Source organism: Mus musculus, chromosome 11 (assembly GCF_000001635.26).
Source record: "Mus musculus strain C57BL/6J chromosome 11, GRCm38.p6 C57BL/6J".
NCBI classification, from domain to species: domain Eukaryota; kingdom Metazoa; phylum Chordata; class Mammalia; order Rodentia; family Muridae; genus Mus; species Mus musculus.
The window spans coordinates 12,775,792-12,784,555 of NC_000077.6; positions in this window are offsets into that span (position 1 = coordinate 12,775,792).

Below are 8,764 nucleotides of genomic sequence, written 5' to 3' on the forward strand. Positions count from 1 at the left end.
TTCATTTCTGATTTTGTTAATTAGGATGCTTTCCCTGTGCCCTCTAGTGAGTCTGGCTAAGGGTTTATCTATCTTGTTGATTTTCTCAAAGAACCAGCTCCTTGATTGGTTGATACTTTGAATAGTTCTTCTTGTTTCCACTTGGTTGATTTCACCCCTGAGTTTGCTTATTTCCTGCCTTCTACTCCTCTTGGGTGAATTTGCTTCCTTTTCTTCTAGACCTTTTAGGTGTGTTGTCAAGCTGCTAATGTGTGCTCTCTCTAGTTTCGTTTTGGAGGCACTCAGAGCTATGAGTTTTCCTCTTAGGAATGCTTTCATTGTGTCCCATAAGTTTGGGTATGTTGTGGCTTCATTTTCATTAAACTCCAAAAAGTCCTTAATTTCTTTCTTTATTTCTTCCTCGACCAAGGTATCATTGAGAAGAGTGTTGTTCAGTTTCCACGTGAATGTTGGCTTTCTATTATTTATTTTGTTATTGAAGATCAGCTTTAGTCCATGGTGATCTGATAGGATGCATGGGACAATTTCAATATTTTTGTATATGTTGAGGCTTGTCTTGTGACCAATTATGTGGTCAATTTTAATGAAAGTACCATGAGGTGCTGAGAAGAAGGTATATCCTTCTGTTTTAGGATAAAATGTTCTGTAGATATCGGTCAGATCCATTTGTTTCATAACTTCTGTTAGTTTCACTGTGTCCCTGTTTAGTTTCTGTTTCCATGATCTGTCCATTGGTGAAAGTGGTATGTTGATGTCTCCCACTATTATTGTGTGAGGTGCAATGTGTGCTTTGAGCTTTACTAAAGTTTCTTTAATGAATGTGGCAGCCCTTGTATTTGGAGCATAGATATTCAGAATTGAGAGTTCCTCTTGGAGGATTTTACCTTTGATGAGAACAAAGTGCCCCTCCTTGTCTTTTTTGATGACTTTGGGTTGGAAGTCAATCTTATCAGATATTAGAATGGCTACTCCAGCTTGTTTCTTCATACCATTTGCTTGGAAAATTGTTTTCCAGCCTTTCATTCTGAGGTAGTGTCTATCTTTTTCTCTGAGATGAGTTTCCTGTAAGCAGCAAAATGTTGGGTTTTGTTTGTGTAGCCAGTTTGTTAGTCTATGTCTTTTTATTGGGGAGTTGAGACCATTGATATTAAGAGATATTAAGGAGAAGTAATTGTTGCTTCCTGTTATTTTTGTTGTTAAAGTTGGCATTCTGTTCTTGTGGCTGTCTTCTTTTAGTTTTGTTGAGGGATTATCTTCTTATTTTTTCTAGGGCGTTGTTCCCGTCCTTGTACTGGTTTTTTTCTGTTATTATCCTTTGAAGGGCTGGATTCATGGAGAGATAATGGGTGAATTTAGTTTTGTAGTGGAATACTTTGGTTTCTCCATCTATGGTAATTGAGAGTTTGGCTGGGTATAGTAGCCTGGGCTGGAATTTGTGTTCTCTTAGTGTCTGTATAACATCTGTCCAGGCTCTTCTGGCTTTCATAGTCTCTGGTGAAAAATCTGGTGTAATTCTGATAGGCTTGCCTTTATATGTTACTTGACCTTTTTCCCTTACTGCTTTTAGTATTCTATCTTTATTTAGTGCATTTGATGTTCTGATTATTATGTGTCGGGAGGATTTTCTTTTCTCGTCCAGTCTATTTGGAGTTCTGTAGGCTTCTTGTATGTTCATGGGCATCTCTTCAGACTTGGGAAGTTTTCTTCAATAATTTTGTTGAAGATGTTTGCTGGTCCTTTGAGTTGAAAATATTCATTCTCATCCACTCCTATTATGTGTAGGTTTGGTCTTCTCATTGTGTCCTGGATTTCCTGGATGTTTTGAGTTAGGATCTTTTTGCATTTTTTATTTTCTTTTATTGTTGTACCTATGTTCTCTATGGAATCTTCTGCACCTGAGATTCTCTTTTCCATCTTTTGTATTCTTTTGCTGATGCTGGCATCTATGGTTCCAGATTTCTTTCCTAGGGTTTCTATCTCCAGCGTTGCCTCACTTTGGGTTTTCTTTATTGTGTCTACTTCCCTTTTTAGGTCTAGTATGGTTTTTTTCATTTCCATCACCTGTTTGGATGTGTTTTCCTGTTTTTCTTTAAGGACTTGTAACTCTTTAGCAGTGTTCTCCTGTATTTCTTTAAGTGAGTTATTAAATTCCTTCTTTATGTCCTCTACCATCATCATGAGATATGCTTTTAAATCCAGGTCTACCTTTTCAGGTGTGTTAGTGTGCCCTGGACTGGGCGAAGTGGTCATTCTGGGTTCTGATGATGGTGAGTGGTCCTGGTTTCTGTTAGTAGGATTCTTACATTTACCTTTCGCCATCTGGCAATCTCTGGAGTTAGTTGTTATAGTTGTCTTTGTTTAGAGATTGTTCCTCTGTTGCTTTTGTTACCCTCTATCAGCAGATGTGGGAGACTAGCTCTCTCCTCTGAGTTTCAGTGTTCAGAGCAGTCTCTGCAGGCAAGCTCTCCTCTTTCAGGGAAGGTGCACAGTTATCTGGTGTTTGGACCTCCTCCTAGCTGAAGATGAAGGCCCAAAACAGGATCTTTCCCAGAAGCTGTGTTGCTTTGGCCAGGAAGGTAGCCGGTTGTCTGGAGCCGAAGATGGTGCCGCCTCAGAAGCTCTGTGGCTCTCGCCTGTCCCAGAAACTGCTGGCCTCTGTATTCCACACCCTCACCTGTGCAGTCTGCCCTCCGAGGAGTCCCGGAGCCAAGGTGGCTCCCGCGGAGCGTGAGGCAGAAACCTCTCGGGCCGGGCGGACCCCTGTGCTCTCACCAGGAAGGTGGCCAGTTGTCTGGAGCCAAAGATGGCGCCGCCAAGGCAACTCTTATAAAGGACAACACTTACTTGAGGCTTGCTTCCAAGTTCAGAGCACCAGTCCATTATCATCAAGGTAGGAGCATGGCAGCATCCTGGCAGGCATGACTCAGGAAGTGCTGCGAGTTCTACATCTCATTCCAAAGCCAAACAGGAGAAGACTGGCTTCCAGACAACTAGGAGGAATGTCTCAAACCCCACCTTCAAAGTGACAGACTTCTTCCAACAAGGCCACACCTACTCCAATAAGGCAATAAGACACCTCTTAATGATGCTACTCCATTGGCCAAGCATATTCAAACCACCACAACAGAGAAAACCCATATCAATGGAAATCTGGATGTGAACAATTTAAGAACTTAATTAAATAGGAACCTCAGAGTCATGCCTCATTAACAGGATGAAAGAGACAGAAGAGAGAATATCAGACATTGAAGACACAATAGAAAAATATACACCCTAGTCAAAGAAATGTTAAATCTAAAAATTATTCCAGGTATAAAATGTTATGAATATATGGGACACTACAAAAGACCAAATCTATGAATATTAGGAATAGAGGAAAAAGAAGAAACCCAAGTCAAAGGCAGAGAAATCATTTTCAACAAAATCATAGAAGAAAATTTAAACCTATAGAGGGAAGTACTTATAAAGGTGCAAGAAGCATGTATACCAAATAGAATGGATGAGTAAACAAAGTCCCCTTGACACATAATAATGCAAACACAAAATGTACAGAACAAAGAATATTAAAAATACAAGAAAAAAGACCAAAGTAACATAAAAAGGCAGATGTATTAAAGTTACATGTGATTTCTCAATGGAGACTGTAAAAGCCAGAAAGTTGTACATAGATGTTCTACAAATTATGAGGCTACAAATGCCAGCCCAGGAATACTATAATCAGCACAACTTTCAGTTACAATTGATAGAGAAATAAAGATAATACAAGCATCTGTCTACAAATTCAGCTCTACAAAAGGCACTAAATTCTAGTGAATAGAAACCAAACCAAACCAAACCAAACCAAACCAAACCAAACCAAACCAAACCAAACTAAATTAAAAAAAAAACAAAAACAAAAAACCCTTTAACCTGAAGAGGTTAACAGCACTCCCCAATACACAATGGATTAATAACTAATACCGGGAAAGGGAAAACGAACAAACCTGCAAACAAATCTATTTAAACAACAAAATAAAAGGAATCAAGAAACATTGCTCATTGATAACATAAGTCTAAGTTTCCCAAATAAAAAGACTAACAGAGTGGGTACAAAAACAGTATCCATTCTTCTTATTGTCCAGAAATTCACAAGAAACATACTTTAATATTAAGGACAGACATCAACTCAGGTTAAAAATGTGAGAAAGATTCTCCAAGCAAGTGGACATAAGATGTTATGCAGTGTATACATTTTAATATCTGACAAAATATACTAGAAATTGAAACAAACTTTAAAAGATGGGAAGAAAACTGTATGTTCATCAAAAGAAAAATTCACTAGTAGGTCATTGCAATTATTAACATCAATATAACAAACACAAAGACACCCAAGTTCATAAAAGAAACAATCCTAGTTTATATCACATATTACCCCTCATATAATGATAGCGGGTAAGTTCAATGCTGAAATATAATATTAGCTGAAGCTAACTAATGTCATAGTCAAGTGGATGTAACAGACATTTACAGATTATTTCACCAAAGCACATAAGAATATACCTTTTCAGTAGCACATAGAAATTTCTCCAAAATTGACCCCTTCTGCAGACACAAAGCAAGTCTCAATAGATAGAAGAAAATGGAAATAACAGGTAGTATTTTATTAGACCAAAATGGATTAAAGATGGATATCAAAAGAGGAACAACAGAAAGTTTACAAACTTATGGAAATTGAACTACTCATTAATGAATGAAAAACGGGTTAAGATAAGAAAAAAATTAAAAACTGTAGAATTGAGTAAAAGTAAAACCTCAACATATCAAAACTTACGGGCCAAAATAAAGACAGTTCTAAGAGGCAAGCTCATAGTACAATGTAACTAAATAAATTAGAGGGATCTCATAGTAGTAGCCTTACAATACACCTGCAAACTCCAGAACAAAATAAGAAAACACACTCAAAAGAAGTAAACCACAAGAAGTAATCAAACCCATGGTTGAAGCAAGTAAAACAGAAACAAAACAAACAAAACAATACAAATAATCAATGAATCAAAAGGATGGTTATTCAAGAGATGTAAACTTGAAACAAACTCTTGTCCACATTAACTAAAAGGCAGAGAGAAAAGATCAAAATCCACAACATTAGAGATAAATGGGACCATAGCAACAGACACTGATGAAATCCAGAGAATTATAAAGACATCTTTTAAAAAACCCTGTTTCCAACAAATTGAGAAATCTTTAAAAAAAAAAAAAAAAGGTTTACAGTCAGGTCATGATGTTTTGTCAGAGCAATAGGAACCCTAACTAAGGTACCAGTTATGATTTACACTGAGCCTGCTTGTAATTGTGACAGTTGAAACTTCCTTGGCTTGGAAATTTGGTGCTAAATAATAAATTAGCATATTGTAGAAAGACAAAAAAGGATAATTTTATTGATATCTAGCATCTTTGAAAGTTAAATCAAGATCAGATAAGCAATTCAAACATAACTACATAACTATTATTCTTAGTCAAATTGAAGCAGAGTTAATGTCAATATTCCTCAAAGTATACCACAAAGTAGAAAAATAGGAACAATTGCCAAATTAATTTTATGAGGCCACAGTTATCCTGAAACACAAGCCACATAAAACCTATAGAATTACAGACCAATTTTCCTTATGAACATAGATGGAAAAATACCCAATAAAATGCTTGCAAAATGAGTTCAAGCACACATCAAAAATATTATCCACCATGATCAAGCAGGCCTCATCCCAGGGATGCAGGGATGGTTCAACATAGGTAAATAGATAAATGCAATCCACCAAACAAAATGACTAAAAGCAAATAAAACAAAAAAAACCAACATACACCCTGAAAATCAAACTAAACCAAACAAAAAAGTGATCATCTCTTTTAGATATAGAAAAGATCTATGTCAAAAATCCAACAATTCTTCATGATGTAAGTTCCGGAGAAATTAGGAATATAAGGGCCACACATCAACTAATAGAGATATTTTACATTATGTCTACACCCACCATCAAATTAAATTGAGAAAAACTCAAAACAATTTCACTAAAACCAGGACAAGGCAAGGTTGTCCATTTTCTTCATACCTATTCAATGTAGTACTTGAAATTAGTTAGAAAATAAGACAACTGAATGTGGAAAAACAAATTGTAAATATCTTTATTTGGAGATATAATAGTATACCTAAGTAACCCTAAAACTTTCACCAGGAAATTTCAACTGCTGATAAACCCTTTCATCAAAATAGCAGGGCACCAAATAAACCCTGAACAACCAGTAGTCTTTCCATATACAAATGATAAATGAATAATGATAAATAATAAGTCACCCACAAATTAATTTTGTCCTTTATTTAAAAAAAAAAAGACCTCTGAGGCATTGTGTTGGAATTTTGGTGGGGGATTAGACTAGATATATACATTTTTTTTGGTAGGATGGCCACTTTTACTATATTAATCTTACTGATCAATAAGCATGAGAGATTTGTTCATCTTCTGATATTTTCTTCAATCTCTTTCTTCAGTATCTTCAGAGATTCAGAGGTGGGTGGCATGGCAGCATCCAGGCAGGTATAGAGCTGGAAAAGAAGCTGAGAGTTCTCCATCTTGTTCTGAGGGAAACCAAGAGAAGCCTGGCTTCCAGGAAGCTAGCTAGGAGAAAACCCTCAAAGTCCACCCCCACAGTAACACTTCCTCCAACAAGGCCATACCTCCTAATACTGCCACTTCCTGGGCCAAGCATATTCAAACTACCACATTCAACTCACTGACCCCCATAAGCTTGTTCACACACATGAGTCTGTGAAAGCCATACTGAGCCATAGCATAGTGCAACATATATTTAGTCCAAATTTAAAAGTTCCATAGTCTATAACAGTCTCAACACTGTTAGAAGTCCAAAGTTCAAAGTCTCTACTGAGGTTCATGCAATCTCTTAACTGAAATCCCCCTAAGATATCAAAACCAAAAAGCAGATTATGAACTTCCAACATCTTGCAGGATACACATTACCATTCCAGAATATTACTGTGAGGAAGTACTGGACCAAAGTAAGACAGAAAATCAGTTGGGCAAACTCCAAACTCTACACCTCTATGTCTGAGGTCAAAATGCTCTTCAAATCTTCAAATCCTTTCAGCTTTGTCTTTTTTTTTTTTTTTTTTTTTTGGTTTTTTGAGACGGGGTTTCTCTGTGTAGCCCTGGCTGTCCTGGAACTCACTTTGTAGACCAGGCTGGCCTTGAACTCAGAAATCTGCCTGCCTCTGCCTCCCAAGTGCTGGGATTAAAGGTGTGAGCCACTACCTCCAGGCCCTTTCAGATTTGTTGACTACAAACACAATTTTTTCTCTTTGTCTGTTTCTACTCCCTATTAGCAGCTTTTCTAAATAGGTATCTCACGGCTCTAACATCTCTAAAAATCTTAGGGTATCTAAGGCAAGTTCAACTTTACAGCTTCTTGTTCCAATGTCTGCGAACCACACATGATCTGCTGGGTGCTTCTAAAGGGGTAGGGTCACTACTCCAGCTCTATAGCACTCTAGCCTCTATATTGCTGCTACTTGATGGTCCTACCATAGTACTGGCATCTCTAATTCACTAGAGTCTTCCACTGCAACTAGGCTTCACCAATAGCCTCTCATAGGCTCTCTTCATAGTTCCAAGTCTCAACTTATTTGTATGACCACTTCAGTTCTGGACTGTCAATAGCAACTGAGGTGGTACCTTCACAATGGCCTTACATGGCCTCACAGAGTCCCAAGCCTCAGCTGCTCCCTATGACCCATTCATGCTGTCAAAACCAGTACCACTTGTGTGATTCTTATACATTACCAAGTCTATCTGAAGCAGGAGGTACAACATTGGCTATCTCTGGAACATAGATTCTTGTGCTCTCAGAAAACACTTTCAGAAGATTTCACCTCAGTAATGGTGGTATCTCCTTAATCTATTCTTAATTTCTTAGCTCTAGTTAACCAACATTAATTGTACATGTAGTCCCTTCTATTCTTGATTCCAAAGTTAGAGCCACGTGGTTGAAGCTGCTGACATCTGCTGCTTGCTGGAGCTGGAACATGAAGCTATCACATTATCACCAACGATCTATTTTCTAACACTTTCTCTGTTTCCTAAGCCTGGCTGTCCTGGAGCTTGCTCTGTAGACCTTGAACTCAGAGATCTGCATGGCTCTGTGTCCTGATTACTGGAATCAAAGGCATGTATCATAATACTTAGACTTAAGCTTTTCTTCACCTATAACTTGCTCTGTCCCAGGCTGGCCTTGAACTCAGAGATGTGCTTACCTCTGTCTCCTGGGATTAAAGGTATATACCACCATGCCTGACCCAAAGCTTTTCATGGCTACTATTCCTCATGATCCAGATCAAAAGCCTGTGTGTTCCAGATAGCTTTACTACCTGGATCATAAGTGTTCCCTCCACTTCTGGGTTGTAGTTTATTCCAGATTAAAAGTCCAAATGAAAACAATAACCAGGTAATAATGCCTAATATTATGTAACTATTCCTTGTTCAAATGCAAACATATAAACAATGAGTTTGGTGGGCAGGTTCTTGCCTAAAGGTCTCCACTCTCTTAATCTGTTTATCTCCTTGAACATAGGATTTAGCTCCATTGTATTTCCTGGTACTCTTTTACTACTTGAAGCACACACTTTGTATTTTTTTCTTTCTAAACTTAACTGTGCTTCATCAAAAACACTTTTCATGAGTCTAAACCACAGCACAGAGTCTAAACTGGGTTGTTTTGT